A 26,011-nucleotide genomic window follows, 5' to 3' on the forward strand; every position below is an offset into this window, starting at 1 on the left:
AGGGAGTTCACGGGGTAAAGAAACAGCATTAAACATTTTACATAATACCGGGGCCCATAAATCTGAAAATTCCTTAATGTTATAAGCACTTATTCCATACAGGCCAGCTGCTTTCCCTATAGCCACGGATAGTATTGTCTCATCAATCTCTGTAACAATAAAATAAATTCCTTCCTTAGGCGCGGCAAATCCATTCATCATCTGGACCATGTTAGTATTATCGTCTTGTAACAGCTTCTGGAGATGGGACCTCTGTTTCTCAGCTGAAATGGGTACTGTCTGCCTCACCTACGAAACCTCAAATTCTTTGCCATCCATTTTCTAAAATTGATTGCTGCTGTTAGTCAGCACTGCCGGTTCTAATAGGTCCCACTGTTTCAGAGTGTTTGCTGTTTTTCTTTTGTCTCAACTGTTTTTGTAATCCTTTTAAGCTTATTCAGCATGTCCCCGTGCTTCAATTTCTTTTTATGGCAGACAATCAGTTTGTTTGGGTTGTGCACTGAATGTTATGGTTTAACTAATGTTCTGAGCAAGCTAATAGTTAAGATTTTAATATAGTTTGAGGTACCTACATTAGTTTTCTGACAGTGCAGTGCATATGTGGAAAGATAGGTGCATTGTTTGCACTGTACATTGTTAATAGAGGTATTGGCAAATGATGAAATAGTGCACTGCCATATATATTAGCACATTTAAGCACTCATAACTGTGGTCTACTACTGCAAGTATATGCAACTAATTCTACCAGTAGATTGAAATTCACTAGCAGATATTACTATTTCCGAACTGACTTTTACTTTAAATTTAAAGACAATGGGCCTCATTACGAGGTTGGTAAAACCGGCAAGGCTACCTGCAAACTCACATCCGGGCCCGGCACCCGCAAATGGGCAATTACTGGGGTATTGAGCCCCACCGGACCCGGTAATTGCATTTTGCGGGTGCCGGAGCCGGTACAACCCCATTCCCATTTGAACCCCATAGGGCTCAATGGGAATGGGGAAATCAGATGCACCGGCACCGTTTTCAATGGTGCCGGTGCAAACAACTTGCTGTGCTTGCGGGTGCTGCTCTGCCCGCCAGGGCAGACCTGGGGGGCTGACAGGCACCCATGAGCACAGCTCGTAGTATGGTGGTACAGTAGCAATGGTGCTGGTAGTGCTACCGGCACCGTTGTTACCTTACCGCCATACTTATAATGAGGCCCAATGTTATATTGGAATCACAGTTCACAATTTGGAAGCAATTCATTTTCCATACAGTAAAAATGTAGTGCTAATATATTTTACATTTTACATGTATCTACTATACTGTTTTAACATACTTCTTCATTTTTGAAATATGGTTATTAAAACATACCTGGTCTTCTTATATGTGGATGGCTATAGATAGTGGGAGAGGAAATCTATAAAACTTTGGAAAGGTAGTTAGTGAAAGATCATGCTCTGATTCACAGCACAAATACAATCTCACAGATGAAAGATACATCTGAACTATTGATCTGAGGTGAGAAAATGTGATTACAGGTTTTTGGGTGTGATTGGTGGATGGCTATGTGACATCTTTAATGCAGAGAATCTGGGCATGTTCCGGAGATATGGGTAAAAAAAGTGGGTGTAGATATGATGTACAAGATGAAGCATATTGACACAATTTACACTTGGCACATTTGTTAAAGCAATTTCCAGAATGTCTAAAACAGCCGACCTTGATCCAATAGAAACTCCCAGTTACTTTTTCTAAAAGAAACTTGAAACCAGATTGTCCTTAATAGAAATAAACTTGTGGTATGTGATGCTGGGACGATTACTTAGCAATTATGTTATTTCCTTCTTAGATGTGTCATTTAGTTAGGATGAGCCTGGTGTCCTCTGATTCCCCATGAGTGTTAAAATGTATATTGGACGTGGTGTTATGAAGGTTATCCCAATTGAGACAGTGTGCCATAATATAGGCATGTTCAATCACTTTTTTTGCATAGTCACTGGCCCTAAAGTTGTTAGCTGTAATTAAGCTGTCATGGTCAAAGACTACACAAGCTGAACAATTCCTTTAAACCTGATAAAATCCCCAAAGGTAATCCCCCACTTAATTGTAATACAGTTAGAGCTCGTAGGTTTCCTGCACAATTCTGAATGGAGCTCTCCTCCTAAAAGCTTTCACCTTGACTTCTAAAAATACAATAGTGTCCCTGCTGCTGTGGTATTCTGTGAACATGTAGGATCAAAGTCTTGTGATTAAGAATGTTGGCAAATTCTATCCAATCTCTCTTACCACCATTCCAAATAATTAACAAATAATTTATATATCTTAACCACTGAACTACCTTTTCCGTATAGTAGATATTCTGATAAGACCATGCATAAAGTTTGTACCACCAACCCATGGTCAAATTAGCATAGCCCTGAGCAAAGATTACGCCCATGGCAGTGCCCTGGAGTTGCCTAAAATAAACCTAATCACTAAGAAAAATGTTAATAAATCATAAAATAATTATTTCATTCACCATCTCTGTATGTTTGAGGAATTTCAAAGATCAATTCTTGATGATGTTTTCACATGCATCGACAACGATATTGTGTTGAATAGACATCTATAATGAAACAGCATCCATGGTGGCCAATAGGTAGCCTTCTTCCCTTGGAATGGTGTTTATACTCCGAAGGAAATTCTTCATCTCACGTGTGTAGGAAGGCAAATTGATGGGGGTAATGCTTCACCCAAGTATTTGGCCATGTTTTCCAATAAGAACCTCACAGGAGGCACAATGGGTCGAACTTGAGGTTTGTGTAAACTTTTATGGACTTTGGGGAGGAAGTATATGGCTGGGATGATAGGATGTTCTGGTGCCACCAATGTTACTTCCTCCTCTTTTGAGCAGACACACAGAAGTTCAATAACTAAAAGGTTTGTGTAGTTGAACTTTAATTAATTCTTATGGATTCTCTGGTCATTTACAATATCACCTGCAGAGATTAAGTTACCTTTTTGCTTCTTGGAAGTAGTAAATTCAAGACGAAAATATTTGAATGCTTGTCTGATATTTTTTTGTCCAGTATCTTTTGTATGTCTTACAAGATTCTAGAGTCATTTATGGATTTCTTCTGGCACCATACATTCTGATCTTCTTTAGATCTTTGAGTACCAGATCTTGGAAGGCCTGCAAACTACCCTGTGGTTGTATTACAGGGATAAACCAAAATTTGCATTTGAGTTTGCTTTTGTGGGACCATTCAGTGTCAATAACAAAGTCACTCAGGTCACGATTTCCCAAGGCAACCTTAATGTCTAGCCCATGATCGAGATGATCCACATCAGTGAGCACTGGGAGGTCATTGAAGGTAAAATGTGTCTTTCCTTCCTTTATGGGAGAAAAAGGTTTAATTGGATTGGCTGCAAAATACCTTTTTTATTTGATTTTACGCATGAACATTTGGAATGTAATGCTTGTCTGGACATAATCATAATTTTGTGTACGGCAGAAGTTCATTCCAAGTTGTAATATCCTCATTTATTGTTCAGAAAAATCATGGTTGGATAGTTTAATCACTTGCATGAAATCCATTTTTATTGCTCAGTCACTGTCTGATTCCATAACACGTTGATATCTCGTGTTGCCTCCAGGAATGGAAAGAGGACCCATTGGAATCCTCCTCCGTGGTAATGGCCAGTCTCTTGTCCAGCGAAACAGAGAGATCCAATTTAGTAACACCATACATTCCACCATCCCAACAACATGACATTCAATATCTTTTGTATCAATTCATTGATGTGTTCTGCAGTATGCCTTTGAGTTCCCATCATATACGCACTCCTCGCAGGAAAGTCATTAATCTCAAGCCCTAACGTATGCCTGATCTCTGAAAAGAAATAGTCCTCCAAGAGGTAGAGATAATGCTAAAAGTGGACATTATCCAACCATAACAAAGTCCATGATCCTCACCAATAGTGATAGTGGCAAAACCCGATTGATTGTGAAGGTTTGCATAGACTTTAGAAAACTCAATGCTGTGTCCCATTTCAACAATTATCCGACTTCTCAGACTGACGATCCTATTGATCGACTGAGCACGGCCGTCCACCTCTTCATGACTGATCTTACCAAGGGCTCTCAGCAGGTGCAATTAAACCTAGAAGACAAGGAAAAAACAGTATTCTCCACCCCTAGCAGACTATTTCACTTTAAAATCCTTCCATCTGGGCTCCATGGCACTCCTGCCACTTTCCAGAGGTTAATGGACCAGATTCTGCACCTCTATTCCAGTTATTGCAGTGCTTATCTGACCAACCTTGGAAGAACATATGTACCATCCAAATATGAAATTGCTAGATACCTACGACAAGCTGGCCTAACTACTAACTGCAAGAAATGCCACAAGTGGTTTGTATGATACTGTAAACATTACCTCACAGGTACAAGATGTAAACTTATCTTGGACCATTCACCGCTTACATGGCTCAGTCTTACAAAGGTCACCAACCCAAGGGTAATGAGCTGGTTCCTTCATCTTCAACCCTTCTGTTTTAGTGTTGAACAAAGAATGGGAAAGGAACAAGGAAATGTGGCTTCATCATCTCATTTTCTTTAGAAGATGAGGATGCCAGCAGCATTAGAGGAAGGGTATGTGACGAATCCTTAGATGGTGTCACTTCTCCTCGAGGGCAGTCCCTTTCCTATGAGGCCCTGGAAGTGAGGCTGCTTCTCGATAGTACCCCTGGGGGTGGTAATCAGTGGGAGGATCTCATGGGTAGACACTCACCCTCTAGGGACAAGGATGACCATCCAGGGAGAACACAGTAAAACATCCCTCACCCTCCACCCACATCATTTATCTTCCCTCAGTCCATAAAGTCCACCTTCTCATCTCTCACTTCCATAAGACAGACATCCATGTGTCACTTCAAAATCCAGTACTTAACTTCCGCCAGGATGAGGATGAGGGACTACCCAAGAGAAACCTCATTGGCTCATACACGGATGAACAAGAGCAAAGACTCCCCAGAATGAATACAATGGGCAAGGGCTGGGATAAGGAGGAGGTACAGAGCCCTACCGACTATTCTCAGAACCCAGAGATATGGGAGGATGTATGCTAGGAAAGCAACATGTTTCATGATGGGAGTCACATGAGGTGTTGCCAAATGTGCATCTGCAAGGTCTGAGAGTTCCAAGTTGTTCAGTCTCATGAGAAAGTAGTACTGTGTCCATTTTGTTGTTGCCACAGGGTACTGACTTCACTGTTCACACTCACTTCAGGATTGGGTTGTCTCTGGGGCATGCGCATCATGAAGATGTCCTGGCCAATGCGAAATGGCCATTGAAGCATTACTAATATCAATAATGTTGTCCAAACAAAACAGAGTTTTTTTCTGCTGACTATAAAATTAGGTCATTGATTGGGGTGGCATTTAAATGATCATGGGAAATTTACTAACCAATAGGTTTGGGTTGTATAGGGTGGGTTTAGGGTTTTGTATGGGAACTAGCCAATAGAGAGTGTGGAAAAAAAATGTACTTGATATTGTTACAACTATTAACATTTTTGTTTTTGTCTTTAAATACTCATCTCAAATCTTAGCAGTGTAAGGGTGCAGAAGGAGGAGAGTGACAGACAAGGGGCATAGTGATTTCTATAGACTTTTATTAGCAATGGAAATAAAGAGAAAACCTAACTTTCCTAACTCTAAGAGGGGTTTTCCTGCCCCAGCGAAAATACTATGGGCTCGGTCAGAATGTCTGTGTAAATCAAAGGTCCACCGTCCTATGCCTACTTATGTCCAGTACACTTGTTACTAAACTAAAGAGGTTTTGGCTCGTCTTGGTTCTGAAGAATGGCTCCCTTCTTCTGGACAGTGGATCACAGTTCCAGTTGTAAGGTTGGATCTTTACCTGAAGGAATGACTCCCTCCCCAAGTCTCAATCCCTTTCCAAGGCACAAAACAAAGATCCAGGTTATAACACCAAAGGCATACAGTTCAAACTAAAAAGTAAAGTTCCAGTTCAAACATCAACATCCCTTATTGCCCAGAGATGCTTCTTCACTATTGGGTTCCTGGAAAATGCCTCCCTTCTCGAGGTATCTTGTTTCTTGATTTTCCGCCACCAGGGAGAGGGACTCCCTTCCCCTGGTCTATGTGTTCCAAGAGAATGTCTTTCTTCTCCTGGTACTCCAGCAGCACAGTGCCGCAATACCAGGGGGATTGACTCCCTTCCCCTGGCTTTTCCTTGTATGGTTTTACACAGTTCAACAATACTAGAGGGAATGCCTCATTCCCCCCGGAATTTCCTGTTAATGTTAATACAGTTCACAACACAACACCAATGACTCCCTTCTCCTTGTTTCAGTACTTCAAAGAAGAAAAGGATTGTTGATCCTCCAACCCTCTGCTTTAGAAACGTTCACTATTTCATTATCCCAGGAGGGAGTGACTCCTTTCGCCTGGATCACTGGTTTGATCCTCCTTGTAAACTCAATTACCAGGAGAATGACTCACTTCTCCTGGTGTCTGGCTCTCATGTTTTTCCCCCACAAAAATCCAGGGAGAATGACTTCCTTCGCCTGTACTCTCTTTTCCCTTGGTTTCATGATTTCCAAGACTCCTGTCCCCTGACCTTCCTTGGCTTTGTTCTCACATTCTCTTGCACTCACAGCACCAGGGGGGATTACTTTCTTCCCTTGGCCTTTCTTGGCTTTAGTTTCACAGCTCAACATGCCAGGGTGATGACTTTGTTCCCCTGGCCTTTCATGGCTTTAGTTTCAGAGTACACAAAACCAGGGTGAATGTCTCCCTTCCTCTTGTCTTCTCATCTACTCTGGTCGATGTGTGTCCCTTACCTATATCACAGTTCCCTTAGTGATTTTGTTTTGACCGCAGGTACAATTGTTTAGAGTATTCCTCTATGTTATGAATGGGTCTCAGACTCTTGGTTTGAGGTTTTTCTTGTCTTCTTTTCTAACCACGACAGCCCATGGCTCTCTGTCGTTCCTCATTCGGCAGTTTCTGGTACTTCCGACATCCTTGTTAGCTTTTCTTGCTCTCCCACTACTTCCGCTGCACTTGTCGCAGCTTTGTTCTGGATGGGCTGTGTATCTCTCCACGACGCCCATTTCCCAGCTCTCAAGTTGGCCTGTGCATGGCAGACCGGGGAGGGATGCCTCGGTTCCCATGCTCACATCCCAGACAGCAACTTCTCCTTTTTTCTACACTAGACGTCCTCCGAGGTTGCGGTTTGTCCTGGAAGTGTCTGACGACAAGGTAAGTCCTTTCTCTGTCTTTATTTGGAATGGGCGATGTCTTAAAGAGAGTTCATTCAGTTTCCAATGGGGATTTGTTATGGCTCCATACCTCCTCTTTGCCTCAGTACCTTTTTCTGAAGTCATAGGGGGTCATTATGATTATGGCAGTAGGGGGTTAATGGTAAGGATGCCGGTGCTGTTAACCACCTACCACCGCATTCTGAGGTCCCTTAGCGGGTCCCACCAGGTCCGGCTGGTTTTACCAGCCGCCCTTAGCGGGACCCGTTAAGGGACCATGGAGCTAATAACGGGCCTGCTATTTGCGGGCCCGTTATTAGCTCCTTCCTATGGGGGCTGAAATGGAAATGGGGAATGGTATTCAAAATGGGGACTTACAGGGTCCGCATAGGTCGGAATGTCCCGGTAAGTCCCCATTCCGACACCACGGACCCGGACACGGGTTTGGAGGCAGCCATGGTGCTATTAGCACCATGGCTGCCTCCAAACTCGTAATGACCCCCATAGTCAAGTCATACCTACTCTTCGTCATATCATTGGGCCTCATTACGAGTTTGGCGGCATCCATGGAGCTATTAGCTCCATGGCTGCCGCCAAACCGGGCTCCTTTACCAGGTTCCCTGAATGGGGAATTACCGGGCCATACCGAGTTCGGAGGACCCGGTAATTCCTCCCTCAGGGAACCCGGGCCTGGACCTTCCCCATTCCCATTTGAGCCCCCATAGGGCTCAAATGGGAATGGGAGAGGGAGCTAACAACGGGCCGATTACGACCGGCCCGTTGTTAGCTCCCTGGTCCCCTCGCGGGACCCGGTAATGACGCCTGGTTTTGCCAGGCGTCCTTACTGGGTCCAGGACCCCGTAATCGCGCAGAATGGTGTTAACGGGTCTGCATCCATTAGCGGAACCTGTTAACCCATTCCGCACGGATCGTAATGAGGACCATTGACTGCTGCTTCATCAACCTTGTAGACATAGATGGGAGAGTGTAACATGGAGGTGTGTGGCATGGAAGAAGGGGTGTGAAGGAGTTGGGTGGAGTTGAGTGGAGGTTTGGAAGTGGGTGGAGGGTGAGGGGTTTTGTTCAGCGTTCTCCCGAGATGTCCTCCCTGATCCCCAGAGAGTCTCTCCCCATGAGATCCTTCCGCTGAGTACCACCCCCAGTGCAGCCTCACCTCCCTGGCCTCATGGGAACGGTCTCCCCCTCGGGGAGAAGTGACGACACCTCAGAATTCGTCACTCACAGTTCATGCAGTTCTTCCTTTTAAATTTTGAGGGATGAAGGAAGAAAAATTTAACATTGTCTTTGGTCAGAACAATATTTGTCAGGCAATATTATTTGTGCTTGTTTTAAGTTTTGAGCCATTTTAGAGGTCATGGATGTATGTGTGCCCAAAAGAATATAAAGAACTCAGAACTTACCACTAGTCCAAAAACGAAACCCTGAGGGAGCACTAATACATATCATTTTAGTCATATGAATGATGTTACGCTGATTTACTCCCTATATGATATGATATGATACGATACTTTATTTATATAGCGCCTATACACAATGTGTTTTGAAGCACTTCAAGGCAAGGAAGGGAACAAGGGAAATACAACGACATTCTTACAGGCCATGAACAGTAAGGATGTGAAATTAACTATCGTACTCGGCCTGACAACATTTCAGGCCGTGCTAAGACATAGACATAGATAAGGAAGGGAGGGGGAGAGTGGGAAGGAAATGGAAAGAGACAGGCGACTACTGTACTAGGCCTGACAACATTTCTGGTAAAGCCGGAGGAAAACAAAAGGTGATGGAGAGGGGTGCATAGAGGGAGGGGAGGAACAAAACGAGTGACTATCTTACTAGGCATGACAACGTTTCAGATAGTGCTGGATGGAAGGGGGGGGCAAAGTAAGGGGTTAGGGTTACGACAGACGAGGTTGCTATCATAGTAGGTCCAGGGACAATTCTGATAGAGTAAGTGCATAGAAGAAAGTAAGGGGAGGAGGGAAGGAGATAGGAAAAAGGAGACGGGAGGGGAAGAGAGAACAGAGAGTAAGCAGTCAAAAAGAGTGGAGAAGCAAGAGAGGCGAGCGAATACAATTGCAGAAGTCAGTAGTAACACATAATGTTGCAAGCCAGGATACAAGATGAAGATGAAACAGCATGATTCAGGGCCACCATGAGTACAAGATGCAAAGGAAGTCCAGCATGAGAGTTGAGAAAGGCTGAAGCACCGTGAATCAATGAAGTCCATAAAAGTAAAATCCAGCATTGATTGATTGTGACAAATTGATTACTTTGTTTTGAATTGGTTGAATATTTGCAGATTTGATGGATTACTACTGTTCTTGTGTGCTAATGTGAGAATAAAAATTTTAAAACTCAAAAACAAAAAAAACAACAAAAAAAAAATACAAAAAATCCAGCATTGGCCACAAGACGGTGATGGTGAAACCAGAATGTATCAGGACAGACTCCTGTGTGCAGGAAGGGGGGGGGCACAAGGGTACAACACGGGGGGACCAGAGAGGGTGGGGATGGCCTGTTGGGACAGAGGGTGTAAACACATGTTGGTGTATGCTTACCTGCTGTCTTAGCAGGGGGTCGGACCCTGGATCCTCCTGGTCCGAACAGGTCCAAATAGCAATAGCCCTTTTCTTTGACTGCCCTTCACTTTGGACGCCCGGGGCGGGAGACGCCCTTCATCTAACAGTTAAGAGCAGGAAGGAAGAGGCAGGGCTAAGAAGGTGGGCAGGGCTTAGGCCAGGTGACCTAGATCCACTTACACCTGCTCCTCAGCTGCAAAGGAAAAGAGGCTGGACGGCTCCTTAAGTAGGGAAAAGAACGGCAAGCAGGAAGGCACCAGGTGGGCGGGGCTTGCTAAGTGGTGAAAAGGAGCGGCAGGCAGGAAGGCACCAGGTGAGCGAGCTTGCTAAGTGGTGAAAATGGGCGGCAACCAGGAAGGCACCAGGTTGGCCGGGCTTAGGCCAGGTGATATAGATCCACTTACACCTGCTCCCCAGCTGCAAAGGAAAAGAGGCTGGAGGGCTCCTTAAGTAGGGAAAAGAGCGGCAAGCAGGAAGGCACCAGGTGGGCGCAGCTTGCTAAGTGGTGAAAAGGAGCAGCAAGCAGGAAGGCACCAGGTGGGCGGGACTTAGGCCAGGTGACCTAGATCCACTTAAACCTGCTCTCCAGCTGCAAAGGAAAAGATGCTGGAGGGCTCCTTAAGTAGGGAAAAGACTGGCAAGCAGGAAGGCACCAGGTGGGCGGGGCTTGCTAAGTGGTGAAAAGGAGTGGTAAGCAGGAAGGCACCAGGTGGACAGGGCTTGCTATATTTACAGAGCAGCCTGGCTTCTACAAAATAGAGCTTCCTATAACAGAGCCTTGACCATGATGTGCTGAACCATGCATCATAGAGCAGTCTGCTCCATTTACAAAAATGTGATGTATGTGGTGCATAGGAGCTTGAGAAATCAGCGTCTTCACGGTGATGCACTCTGCCATGCATCAGGAGCAAGTGCTTCGGCAGAGAGCTAAAGCTATTGTTAACCAGACCTACCAAATGGGTCAGATTTAAAATGATGCCAACTGTTCACATTAATCCTTACAAGAGCACATGGTAGGTATGTTCTATTTAAAAGTGCATTTGACATCACACATCAGATGGAGGTTGAGAGTACCTTGATGTGATTCGTCCCTGTCATCACCTAAAAATAAAGCTGAAATGGTTTATCCCATGAGGGGAGACAAGCTGTGTAAAAGCAGCCAAAAGCATTGGATGGTCCGTTGCACAGTGTAATTCAACACTCAGCTTCAAGTACACGGAAAGACTTCCGAGGGTGAAATGGCTTCAATGGCCATTCAATTTACAGCATTTTCTTTCCTAGGCCTCTTGTCTTATTTATCTTGCAACATCAGATAATGTGCTGTAATGAATAATTTACACAGTACAGCCAGTTCTTTTCCATTGGAGGCTGGACGCAATGGAGAAAGGAACTCTTGGCAGGCAGTCAGTGCCATGTTCCAGTCAAGGTCACCATGCCACACGTCAGTAAACAGCTTCTCTGATTAACTCTTTCATGAACTATGCACAAAATGTTCCATTCTCTCTTTGAGTTTTCCATTTTCCAATTCGAAAATGCAAGGAATCGTATCGAATACACTTGTATTGTTAACTGAAATAAAAATGCCTTGTTTTTGACTCAGTACATCATTTCGTTACATCAAAGACACTATAAAATAAGCATTAACATCACAAAGTCTTGTTGGGGCCCATTACGAGTAAAGTGGTGTTTTAAAAACTGCTGCCACCGCCGAAATATGAATTTGGTGATTAGAGAGGTAGGGTTACCGCCAACTAAAACGTCCTCTCTACTGGCAAAAAGTGGACTAATTACTGTGGCATAATTAACACCAGCAGTAATTCCCCCGAAATCCTCATGAAGACCTGTGCACTCCAAAAATGGGGAGTTACAAAACCTTCCACCACTTGCAATCACACCGTAAATCTGCAGGACCAAGTGGCGGCAACAGTAATTCCATTTTGGAAGTATTTCGGTGGATTTACCACTGGAATACTGCCAAACTCGAAATGAGGACCATTTGTCGAAAGTAGCCAAATTAAGGAATAAATGTGCAGCTGGTGAATACATAAGGTACTTGATGAAGCTCATTTTCAGGTTTGCATGCTGAGATGCTCTAAATAAACTATATGGAGTTGTTTCATAAAGACCTACACAACTCTGTGCTCCCAAACTTTGCATTGTGCAGGTGTGGTTGCCTAATTTGCACACAGGTCAGTTGCACATATTGGGAGGCCCTGCCCGAGGCCTATTTCAGTATGCCCAGATGTAGGCTTAGCATGGCAGGCCTCAATGGGCCCTGAGCTGTTTCAGAAGGCACAGCCTGTGTTGTGGACATTCCTATGACTCTCCCCTTTGGCCCTTGCTGCCATCTTACCAACTGCCCAGCTCCTTCAACTAAAGCACTGCATCCCCACCCTCACACTCAGGGTTTGGCTCTAAGCATCAGCTATTTTCTTGAGCATCTGGGGGTCTTTGGGGCACAGATAATATCTTGGAGGATCACTCAAGTGCCCTTCACAAAGCAGAAACAAGTATAAGTACGTGTTTGGTGCAAATGTACTTCTTTCCAAACCTTCTAGATATTTGATGGTCTCAAGAACTGTAGCTTTATGTCATATACATTGTTATAAAAGGAACATTTCATGGTGTAGTTGATACACGTTGGAGAGAATATGTTGCTTCTTGTAGCTTAGGACAGACTTCGTCACTTAAGTTCCATGAAAACTCTAAATGACTGACAAATCCCAGGGTGCAAGATCTTAAGGTCTTCATGGATGCCCAACTCTATCACCATGTGGCTATAGTGAGGAAGCATTTAGGTCTGCCTCAATCTGACAATCTGAACTTGACCTGTCTTGAGGCTAGTCGTTCTCGTTAGAACAGACCTTTTCCAATTGACTAGCGCTCCACCCGATGGGAGGCCTGGTCTACTTGAGGCCCATCCTGTTAAATCTGGTAGATGACCTAGAGGAATAAGTGATCGCTGCGTATAACATTGTGTAATCTGCCCATCACAATTCAATACATGACAGGGCTGACTCAGCCTTTCATCCTTCTGAGGTAGTTAAATTGAGAACCATAAAGACAGACTTTAGTAGTCCCTAATATTTGCAGTGCTTCAAAACAGCATACCTACAGTAACAAACATTAGAGGAAAAGAAGCGTCTATAAATATTTGTATAGCCACCCAGCACTTAGGAGATATTTTGATTTTCTCTATCCACACATAGACCCTCATTACAACACCGGCGGTAACCAATGGCGCTATTAACACCATGATTGCTGCCGCTATTGTAACGAGTCCGCCAATGGTAAATGGGGAAATACCGCCCCATTCCAAGGTTGGCGGGGCGGTAATTCCCCATTTACCATTGGCCCTTCCCCATCCCCATTTTTGCCCCATAGGGCTCAATGGGACTGGGGAAGGGGGTAATTACGGTACCGCAAATTGCAGTACCGTAATTACCTCGAAAGTCCCTTTGCGGGTCCCTACTTTAACGGCTGGTCGAAAGCAGCAAAGGGACCTCGTAATCAGGTGTTAAGGGTTTAACGGTGCTGACACCTTTTACGGCGCTGTTAACCCCTTAACGCCAGGGTCCTAATGAGGGCCATAGACTTGCATGGGTTCAACTGGAAACAGTGATAGCGAAACGGAAATTTATTTTTATGATTGACACTATTTTCTCCACTTTTCGCCCATGGCCCTTTTGTAGTAATGTGTTAAGTAATGGTTACTATTTTTAGCAACCTTTGCTTGATTCTTAAGGTCTTTATCTCTTTACTGAAATACTAAAAATAGTTATTTTTTATGCCTCCCCCATCATCATTAAAAGAGTTAGCTCCACAGCACCACCTTATAGTGAGACTCATTGAAAAATGATTTTGATCTGCCTTTATAAATAAGTGGATTTGGGTGTTTAGGGAGCTCAGAAAAAGGTATGCTTGTAAAATGTAAACAATCTCGTACCTCTGCACTACCGGTGAATTTCTCACAAGACTCTGCGTCTGGTCTTTATTTCACCACCCTGGTCAATCCTTTTTTTGAAAGGTGCATTTCAAAAATAGCCATTGGCCTGCATTGCAAGTCTGCCGTAACCCGTCAGTGCTACCAGCGGGTTAGCGGCAGACTCACCTTACCGTTACCTGCGCCTGATATCCCAGTGTTACAGAGATATTACTGTCACCGGCAACAGCGTTAAGTTCCCATTTCATGGAGTCCAGTAGGACTCCATGGAATGGGAACCACAGAAGCACCGGCTCCGTTGTTAACGGTGCCGGTGATTCATTAATTTCTCTGCCTGTAGGGGCCTGAATTCCCAACAGGTCAGGCCTGCAGGTAGTTCACTGCCCCTAGGGCAGACTCAGAGTGAGCCGGTCCGGTAACAATGCTGAAGCTGGTCATACCGGCATTCCTTCTGGCATTGTTACCTGACTGGTTCACTCGTAATGAGGCCTTGTCTCCTGTAATTTTCAAATTTAAAACGCAATTCAAAACCTGTAAGTGCTTTGTTTGCGTTTAACAGTGCTTGGATGCCTTGTACATTTTCTTTACGGAACACTGGTAAAACCATCCCTCTCCTGAAAGTTAACTTATTAGTCATGCAATGAAAATAAGTGATGTGATCTACATTAAGTTAATTAAATTACCATTTCTCATAAACCATGCTACATCGTCCAGCTCAAGTTTCGTCAATAATAATAATACATAAATACAGTAAATTAGGATATATATGTGGGGGGGAACCCTCCGCAGCCCCTGACCCAATCCAACCCCCACCCCAATCCCACACCCAATACCCTTATATTATTATTACACCAATCCAACCCATAATATAAATAAAAATGACCATACGGTCAATTGTGCAGAAAGTCAATTCGGACCCCTATTATTCAAACAATTGTGTCATTTAACAATTGTAAACAAACAATTCGGGTAATACCATAAACATTGGCAATTCCTTAAGCTTCCATTAATGAATCCAGTTTTTAGAATGTATACTACTATGCTCCTCCAGAATCTCACCTGTAAGTGATCATAAAAGGTTGCTATTACCGGCCTAAGCTCACACTCTATTTTAGGGTTTTCCCATCTTGCCCAGCACTTTATGTACCTTAATGTATGTTTTATTTCAATCTGAATCTGATGTGTGACTGCCAGGAGAAAGGTGAGGTCTTATGTTTATGGTGGCAGTGATTTCCAGCAGAAAAGATGAGATCTTGTGTTCATGGTGGCGGTGATTTCCAGGAAAGTAGAGGGGGTCTTGTGTTTATGGTGGCAGTGATTGCCAGGAGAGAAGATGAGGTCTCCTGTTTATGGTAGCAGTGCTTGCCAGGTGAAAAGATGAGATCTTGTGTTCATGATGGCGGTAATTGCCGGGAGAGAAGATGACATCTTGTGTTCATGGTGGCAGTGATTTCCAGGAAAGTAGAGGGGGTCATGTGTTTATGGTGGCAGTGATTTCCAGGAAAAAAGATGAGATCTTGTGTTCATGGTGGCAGTGATTTCCAGGAAAGTAGAGGGGGTCATGTGTTTATGGTGGCAGTGATTTCCAGGAAAAACGATGAGATCTTGTGTTCATGGTGGCAGTGATTTCCAGGAAAGTAGAGGGGGTTTTGTGTTCATGGTGGCAGTGATTGCCAGGAGAGAAGATGAGGTCTTGTGTTTATGGTGATAGCGGTGGCCAGGGGAGAAGAGGAGTTCTTATGTTTTTGGTGGCATATTTGAATCTTAAACACCTGATTTCCAACTATATATGTTTGCACCTCCCCCAACATTGTGTGAATCTTGGCTAGGGCTATATCTCATTGTGACTCTGTTCGTGTATAGTGCTTAGGAATAGAGTTAAGTAATCTTCATGACCAGAATTCACATTTTAGTGGTACTTTGTAAACAAACTAACATGATTGTAGGTTAAAAACGGAACATTGCTAAACAGCCTTGTTTATGCGTGGCAATGAAAAATCCTGATTGTTCGTTGCTTGATTACACAGCTTCCATGTTTATTTTGTGTGTGGGGTGGACACCTCTGTGCCTAGATGTTGCCTGCTTTGGCACTGCACCTCGAGTGCATTTCCCCCCCGGAGCATACTAATACACAATGGGCCTCATTACGACCCTGGCGGAGAACCATGGTGCAATTTGCACCATGGTCCATGGCGCAAAGCTGCCAACTCCGCCATGGGGGTTGGCGGACTTACCGCCCCATTCCGACCTTGGCGGGGCGGTAAGTCCCCAATCCCCATTTACCCTTCCCCATTCCCATTTTTGCCCCATAGGGTATAATGGGAGTGGGGAAGGCGTTAATTACGCCACCGTAAATTACGGTGGCGTAATTAACGACAAGTCCCGTAGCGCCATGGATTTTTCCGCCTGCAAAAAGCAGGCGTAAAAATCACCATGGCGCTACGGGAACTCGTAGTCGGGCGGAAAGGTACGCCATGGTTTACGTCGGCGTAAACCCCTTTCCGCCAGGGTCGTAATGAGGGCCAATGACATTTTCCTCACCTCAAAACCAACAGTGTATAACAGACCAACAAAATAACAGCCCCTTATTCCACCCTGTACAACAACATACTAAAACCAGCCATCATGAAGAAAAAGAAACATTGACAAAGTCAGCGATTCGCAGAGGTTAAGAAATAGCTTGATAATTGTTCATTGCTCACTCAAACCAAATTCTGTGGAGCATTTCCCTCCTCTGCTCCCTGAATCAATACCAACACCATTGATTCCCACATGTACAGTGCTCCATTGCTTCCCAGCTATGTTCGTTCGTGCTTTATTAATTCTATACCTACAAGGAAACGCCTTCAACTGCAGAGGCCACCGTCATGACCGAGTGAGCAGACAGTCAGCAGATATGGCAACATTTGTGCAGCCATGGGTGTCGTGGGTTGTTAGGTCTGGAAAAGATCTGGGGCTAACCTAATGTCGGGACTTTAGGGACTCGGGGCTAGCTAGCCTTTTGGTCGTAAGCAACCCCTGAGCTTCTATCCAGGGCTACAACCAAAAGACCCAGTGCTATAGGGCTATAGCCCCCTCAGCTGCCCCCCTAGCAAAACCTCTGGTCGGGGATGCAGTGTTGATGCAATTCACCATGCCTGCACACCTTCTGCTCCCGCTGCCTTTCACAGTGCAAGCAGAGATGAAAATGAAGCCAGAGAGTGCAGGTGCACAGTACCGTGCATGATTCAGAGGCAGCATGATGACACAACGAGCGAATAACGTACACAAATGCTTTCAACCACGGCAGCAGTGGGGAGGGTGTTAACAGTATTAGGGCCTCCCCAGTTAAAAGGGTTTTTTTAACAGCAAGGACCCTTCTCTCAGTTCGGGGGCCATGAAGAACAAGGTCAGATTGGGTGGATAAGGAAGCAGAGCACACACAGCTCCAGGACACATGGTGGTACCATTATACCATTGGTATAGTCTGAAGGCGCTGGTAGGTTGAACGCCCTCTGTTCAAGTCAGTCGAGAGAGTAGAAGAGAGTCAAAGGTGGGTGTGAGCACCGTATATGTGTGCAGCTGGTGTGGCATTCGTGTAGTAGCTGCTTCTTAGCATTAGGTGTGGTGGTTGAGAGATCAGGAGTATGTGTTTGTTCTGGCAGGTTTATCCAGACCGATTCTGGCTGTGTTAGGCCTGAGGAGAACACCTGGTTGGAGGGTGTGTAACCAGCAGTGTTTAGTTCGAGTGATGGGGAGTATGAGGCAGATGTTGGTATGAGAACAGCTATACCGAATGGTGTCATAGTATCTCTGTGTTCTAGTTGAGTGGTGGTATAAGGAAGAGAGTAAGCGTGGTGATGTGATATGATGGTTTACATGCTCTTTCAAACGTTCTATGCACTCTAAACCATTCCATGTATGTCGCGTAATTCTATGCGCTCCAATCTGTTCCATGGACTCTAATCCGTTCCATGCACTCTAATCCGTTCCACGCACTCCAATCCATTCCACGCACTTCAATCCGTTCCACGCACTCCAATCCGTTCCACGCACTCCAATCCGTTTCATGCACTCCAACCCGTTTCATGCACTCCAACCCGTTTCATGCTCTCGAATTCGTTCCATGCACTCTAATCTGTTCCATGTACACCGATCCGGTCCGTGTATTCCAAGTTGGTTTATGCACTCCATCCACATATTCCACCCGTACCATTCACATATTACACCAGTACCTTCCACGTACTTCATCCATTCCATCCACATACTTCATCCATTCCATCCACATACTTCACCCGTTCCATGGCACATATTTCACCCGTTCTGTCCACATATTTCACCCGTTCTATCCAAATAGTGCAGCTCTAATGTTTGGGTAAGGATGCCACAGTGCAGTAAAATGAGGGTGAACACTAGTAAGGTACCAGTTACAATTGGTTAGTGCACCTAGCCCTGAACTACAAGGGGAATGATTAAAAGAATATGCTTGTGGCCTATTTACCCTGTAATAGCTTGAATTTGAAGTGTATTGACGTGATCGTGGTACTTTTTGTGTCTGAGGATATCCTGATTTGCCAACAGATTCGCTACAGGAGTTGGTTAAGTAATACAAAACATTATGATTGGAGTTGTTAAAGACCTGCATGACTTGCCAGGGACACTTTGTTATGTACTAATGATATGATATGATATAATGTGATATTTTATTTACATCGTGCTCGTACATAAGTGGTTCACGATGACTGGTAGTATTGTAACTTCCAAGAACCAGGTGATTCAGGGCCAGCCAGCAGATTCTAGGAGATGCAGGATCATCTGAGCAGGGCCATTTTTGTGAAGTACACAGAGGAAGCTGAAAACACTCTGAGCTGAACACCAAATGCAAGTGCCCGATGACCAGAAAATGGAAACCCTGCAATCAACTTGAAAAAAGAACCATTGTAGGACCCATCTGCAGCCCCAGAGCCTTCCCACAAATGCCCCGACCTTTATGGGCACAGCACAATGCTCGGAATGGTCAAATTAGTCATGGAACTTTCATCTGGTAGAAAAGTGCTGACTCTGAGATGCTAAAAGGGGTATTGACACAGCCCTGGGGGGCTACAGCTTCATGTTCAGAAGCGAATAGTGATGAAAAGGTCTAGTAGACTACATTCACGTGAGCTACCAGTGGGAAGCTGCTCATCTGCTCTGCATTCCACACATTGCAGCTCTGTCAGTGTAGCTCAGGCCTCCTCATGCTATGGCCTCTTTGGACTTTAGCTTCCTTCTTGACCACTGGAACCCAACATGAGAACCCTCTGTGAGGTTAGAAAGGCCCTTTTGGGCTACATCCCTTTGCATAGCTCATGCTGAGCTGGGAGAAGAACCGGAGAATCTACATCTCAAGAAGTGACCAGTGGAAACCCTTGAGTCGTGTGCTTCCTTACTCAGAACTTCAGCTGCATGATCAAAATCTTGCTCACTACCATCTTATTCCATATGTCACACTGCAATAGGGGGCCCAAGAAGGATGCCAAGACAACATGGTTTTGTTCATTGGGTTTATTTAAGGAGTAGGTACAATAAAGCAAACTAAAAGGTAATCTGGAACCTCCACTAAAAAAAGGAATGTAACAAGAACTGCAAAACAGAAGAAATGGTCTTCTCCAAGTATTTGTCCTTCCCGACGGATGTGGGGAGCAGACACCCCCCAGGGCTCTGGAACTCAAGTCCCAGTGCTAAGAGTTATTGGGAGGTTGTTACCTCACTCTTCTGTGTCATTACAGGCTTCCTGAACCCACTCTTTTGCCCAGGTCCTTAAGGTTCCAAGGAGATTTCAGCACCTCCACTTCCCTGGCAATGGAGGCTCACCAATTCCAAAACCCTCTTCTTTATTTTCCTTATTTATGTGTCCATGTACCCCTTGGCTATTGTAGTCACCAAGCTTAATGAGTGGCCGGGTCATTGGTCGTAGCTGGCAGGGAGTGCTAGTGAGTGGTTCCTTTGATATGGGGAACAAATCCTTTACTTTTGCCTCTTCCCCTCTCTGTACTGATGTATCATCTGGGTCTGCTTAGGGCTGTCCTGGCCCACTGGAACCTGCTTATTCTCGCTGGCAATACTCTCGTATTCCTTGCAGTCTTCCTTACAATTAAATCTTCCCTGCGTCTTCCCCAATACTTTTGTATCACATTCCTCTGCTGTTAACTCTGCTTCTCTGTCATAACTGATCAATGATTTATCACCACTTCTTTACCATGTAGTCCTGTTTCCATTGTCTGGTGTCCACTTGCTAACCTTTAGCTTCAGACACTACCAAATTCTTCACAGCCACAAACTCCTGCTCACAAAGCTGCAATGTTACCATCATTTTTGGTACCACCTCACTCCTTTCTAATCTTGATATTATCACCTCCTTCTGATCTGCTCCTGATATTACACCAGCTTCCTCACAATTCCTCAGATTACCACCTGCTGTTACCCCCTCCTCCCTTGGCACCCCAGATACCACCACCTCCTTCACCTCTCCTGCTATTACTACCACCTTCTTCTCCTATCCCAAAGTCACTGCCTCTCTCCTTTGAATGTTTTATTTTGTATTCACATCTTTATTGAATACATAAATAATCAAAAGAACAAATAACAATTTCAAACCCCACCAAATCCCCCAAACACAGCACAATGTAATACAACATAGGCCAGGAATGAATCATCAAAAAAGTCCAGAAACCTCCCCCAGATGTCTTCATGCGGATCGTATTTCTTTAGTTGACCAAATATGACTCTCTCTCCAATGACATTTTACAGAAGTCATCAATCCATAAAGAGCTTGAAGGAAGTATATCACTCTTCAATTATCCTGGCATTATTGTTTTGACAGACAAGGAAGCTATAGAAAACGGTATTTCTGGGGGTATGAAAGATCACCCAGGAGCTCATCTTCCCCCAAAAGTGTTTTCAGTTTCCTCTGTGTACTTCACAAAACTGGCCCTTTTCAGATGATCCTGGATCTCGTAGAATCTGCTGGGTGGCCCTGAATCTCCTGATTCTTGGAACTTACAATGCTACCAGTTGTTAGTACACAACAAAGTGACCCCAGCAAGCCAGGCAGGTCTTTAACAACTCCCATCATAATGTTTTAATGATTTTGTTTACTTTACCAACGCTGGTATCAAATCTGTAGGTAAATCGGGATATTCTCAGACACAAGTACCAGGGTTACTTCAATTCTTCTTTGAGTATTGGTGTTTTCCTGATTATTCATGTAATTTGGTCCACATTGCGTTGAAAGTAAAGCTCATGAGAGTCTTCTTTTCCTACTTGTTCATGGACTTCACAGTGCTTGATGCAACTTGGCTTTAGGCAGCAGCCTGCAAGATTAAGTTAGTCATAGTTCACCAACAGCTTGTTTCACCACCAGTATCAGCATGCAATATTGTTTATCTGTAGTTCATTGGTATTTATTTCACCTCAACCTCCTGCAAGCCAGTTGGTTCTGTCCTGGTTCACTAGAAGTTATGTGCACTCCAGATGCCAGCGTGTAATGTTGGCTCTCTTTCAGTCTATTGCTTCTCACTCCAGGTTCCAACATGCACGGTTTTCAGTATGATAATAATATAATAATAATAATATAATAATAATCCAGTATCTAACTGTACTAATAATTCAGTTCACAACTGATTCCATTAAACAACGCTTACTGTTTTCTCAGTTTACCTATAGTTCTGCTCACTGTAGGATGTTGTCCCTCTCTTGCAGTTGACAGTTATATTCACTAGATGTTCTGACATACAATGCTGTCTCTGCAACAGTTATTTGGTATTTCTAGTCACTAGAGCTTCTAGTATATGTTGTTTGTTCCATCTCAGTTGACTGTTAGTTATGTTCACTACATGTTCTGGCATTCAATGCTACCTCTGCCATAGTTCTTTGGTATGTCCATTCACTAGAGTTTCTAGCATACACTGTTAGTTATGTCTCAGCTGAAGGTTAGAGATGTTCAATACATGTTCCTGCATGCAATCCTGTCTGTGCCCCAGTTCTTTGGTATTTCTACTCACTAGAGTTTCTATAATATTCTGTTGGTTCCATCTCAGCTCATTGTTAGAACTGTTCACTATAATTTCCAGCATGCAACATTGACTCTGTCTCAGTTAATATATAGTTCTATAGACACATTCTTAGAGGGTCAGTGCAAGTACTTTTAGCACCCTAGGCAAATGCTAATTTTACCACCCCCATTACCAACCCATGTGTCCGACTATACAATCCTCTTATCCCAGATGTCTCTTCAACACTTCACATGCATGTTTTGGCCACCATATTCACAAGCTGCAGTTTCTCCACCATGTTTTCATAACAAAGTAAAATGATATCCCTCTCTCTTACACACACACAATTTACAATATGTAGCCTGGATTAGACTGTCCACATCTGGAAGGATTAGCAACAATACAAAGAAGCAGACACACTAAAAATCTATGATATCAGTAGAATTGAAAAAAATGACCCTTAGACATCCCCTTCCAAGCCCTCACGTAACTCACTACCCCCTACACACAGACACAGATACACACACACACACACACACACACACACACGTTTTATGTGCAATTGTGAGACACTTTATAAACATACAGTTGGCATCTATTTAATGGTTGTTGGAAGGAGGACATTGCTTCATTCCACCAACCACCCTAGCTCCCTGCAAGCACACCTGATTTGGAGGTGGAACTACCACTGGCTATGGTTGCCACATCTCTGCCTCTACCCTTTCAGTCTGCGTCTATTAAGACTCCACTAAAGAGAGTGGCAGAAACTGTCATTCGGGTCACTGAAAGTGAGAGGGTGTTAGTGGCACTGTGGCTGCCAGTAGCTTCGCTAATGCCACTGCTACCTCTGTTTAGTGGTAACACAATCACATCCTGTTTTCAGATAACATGGATGACAGAGCTATAGTCTTTTCTCGACTGAATTCACAGTCGAGTGGAGAGAATTACTTTGATGTCTCAGAGATGGAGAGGAGAATTGGAGTGAGCCATCCCCCGCTACCCACAAAGCCCCATCTGGTGTTTCAGAAAGTCCATTTTGTGAACATTGCTTGGCCAGTCTGTTGACCAACTAAGGGCTGCCATTAGGGCCAGATATGGAAATGGGGCAGTGGCTCTGGCTTCGGGCCAAGCTGCCATGAGATTCAGTGAAGTTTTGGTGAAAGCTCTTCTTCCACCAGGTTTACTAAATAATGGCTTTAGTTCACTGTGCAGCTGGGCGTTTTAACCAATTTTGCTGGCCCAATGTTTTTTGAAATGTCCCATTTCTCAGGGATTGCCCAAAAGAGGTAATCCTGGTATTACTTGGTTTGCTGTGCAAAGTTGTTACATGGGCTTCATGATTGTATGTCACACCACTTCCTTAACTTACTAACAGGGATAGTACTGGCAAAAATGGTGCAAACATTATTCACCAACAGAAACTATGTTGAAACTTCCCTGACACACAGGAGAAGTACAACATGAGTTGTTCCCTCACACAACGATCCGGAAACACATAGGGAGAAGTACTGAAAGCTTCCATCACACACAGCACAGATACATCATGATCATCAATAATGTAAGTCACACACCACACAGGTACAGCATGGAGAGCAGCAGGTCCAAATGTCCTGACAGGCACCCATAAATAACATTTTAGGCAGCAGTGCTGCAAAGTTTCCAAAGGTACAAAATGTCCTCACAAATACAGCACATACAGTTACCATATGCATAGGGCCAGCACAGTCTTCCCGCACAAACGGAACAGGTACAGGCACAGCATAGGCGGGGCAAGCAGTGGATTTCCTCAAACAGGTACTAAAAGACTTGGCTGTTGCAAGCTTTCCTCAAAATCCATCAGGAACTGCATAGTCATGGCCAGTGGATGCTTTCTACAAACAGGTACAGCATGTGAAGGGTCACTACAAGTTTCTGTAACAAGTCTATTACATGTTTCCCTAAATGGGTACATGGACAGCGCTGGTAGGGCCCTGCAAACTTCCCTCACAAACAGATGCTTTACATGTAGGGCCACTGCAAGCACCCCTCAAAAATAAGTACAACATGAGCAGGGTCAGTGCAAATCCTGTGCAAACAGGTACCGGCATAGCAGGCCAGTTTAAGTTTCCCTCACAAATATGCATCAAGTACAGCATTGGAAGAGCAACTGTTTGCAAGAGCCTGTACACACTTCACTCAAATTGGTACATGTGTGCAAAAGACAGGATTAGGGCAAGGCTCCTTCACATATTGCTACAGGAACAGTATGTGCAAGGACAGTGCAGGTTTTCCTCCTAACTTCGTACAGGTGCAGTATGGAAAATGCCAGGGCAAGCTCCCACAACTGAAACATTGCTTAACAAAGGCTGTGACAGTGCATGTTTCTCTTACAAAGAACAGGTACAGCATAAGCTCTCACGCCATGCAACCTGCTGTCTCATGTGCATGTGTATAGCTCTTCGATCATTTGACCCTCTGCCCCAATCAGCAGCGTGTAGCAGTTATCATGTGCTGGCTGGGAAGAGGGGCAGGTACAAGGGGTGAAGTGTGCAAATGTGACTGCTTTTTTGCACTCATCAGTAGCTCATTGCCAGACTTGCTAAGACTTCAGGACACTCCAGCTTGGTTGGAGCAAATGTGGACCTTTGGAGGGCAAGTGCACTGCAGGCAAAATGCCATAAGTGCCCCCAAGGTTGATTGGCACCCCAGTAGCGTATTAGTTGCTCAAGCCCTGCTTTTACATCAATTTGGAGAGTGAGATCTTTTTTCCACCATCACATTGCTACTATAACCTTCCATATTATCCAATTGGTTAAATACTTTTCATTGTAAGTGTAATGTTTGACCAGGATTTTAACATCAGAAGGCACTCATTAAAGTTTGACAAGTTGAGTGCTATGAATGTACCCTCAACATGCACACATTCTCAGCTAGCATGCTTATCTCGGATTTGTAACCCGCACTGGATATAAATATGCTGGAAAAGGAAGCAAGACTTGACCAGTACCATTTAGTGTTTCTTTTAAAATGCGCACAGAAAATAAATCACAAATGAATTGGCCATCTTTTCTTTGTTAACTTTCCAAGAAATGCTAAATAATGCTTGCAGCTGTGAATTCACCCATATACATCGAATTTAATTTTTCAAATGGTACGTTTGCCCAAAACAAAGTAGTTTTAAAGTTGTATGAATAAGTATGTATTACTTCTACTTGAGAACAAACGCTGCAAAAGATGAATTTTGAGGTCAGTACTTGAGGTCAGCCCTTCCAGCATTGCTTAAAATCTTTAACTCAAAGTGGTTTACACGTTTCATAACTCATGAAAACAGAGGGCAAAACCTGCTTTATGGCACCCTCTGCTGTCCAGTACACTGTGCTTGCACCTGCCCTGCCTTCCAGCGTACTTTGTTGCCTTTTCCTGAATTCACCAATACTTTGATTCAGTACAAATTCCAACAAGCAATGTTGGCACAGTGTCAGTTTATTGTGAGTTCTGTGCTTTATCAATTCCAGTCTGCAGGTTTTTTTGTTGTCTTAGTTTGCTGATAGTGCTGCTCTATGACCGTTCCAGTGTGCGAGGTTATCTGACTTCCGTATTTACTTATTACAGGTTCCGACTTGCAATTTTACATCTGACCTTGTTCACTGGCAGCTCTCTTGACTGTAAATTCCAGCATGCAATATTACCTTTGTCTAATGTCATTGGTAGGTCTGTTCACGTCAAGTCCAGCATGCCATGCTTTTGGTCTTCTTAGTGTACTGGTAGTAACGTTAGCTCTGTCTTGGTTCATCAGTAGTCTGTTCAGTACTGTTTCTAGCATGAAACCTGGTCATTCTTCATAGTTTACTGGCGCGTCTGTTCTCGACAAGTGCCAGCATGCAATTTCTCTACATCAGTTTTGTCTTACTACAGTAGCACTTCACCTAGCCAACATGTATGTCTCTCTTTCAGCTTTCACTGGTATCACTTGCCTATTCTTACACTGTCCTTTTAAGGTGCAACCAATGCTCATTAGGTGAATATTCCCAGGGCCCGATTCTGAGAACATGTGAAATGCCACATAGAAATATGACATTCTACCCATTAATTCCTTTCACCTCCATTGTGAGGAATGTTGAAGAGGTGTAGTGGCAGCTCCTTCTAAAATGAATGTAAAGTAGGTGCAGAAGAAGCCTCTTGTGCAGAATTGAAACATTAGGGAAACATGTCTGCAATACC

Source organism: Ambystoma mexicanum, chromosome 6q (genome assembly GCF_040938575.1).
Source record: "Ambystoma mexicanum isolate Mex_15411 chromosome 6q, UKY_AmexF1_1, whole genome shotgun sequence".
In the NCBI taxonomy this organism is placed as follows: domain Eukaryota; kingdom Metazoa; phylum Chordata; class Amphibia; order Caudata; family Ambystomatidae; genus Ambystoma; species Ambystoma mexicanum.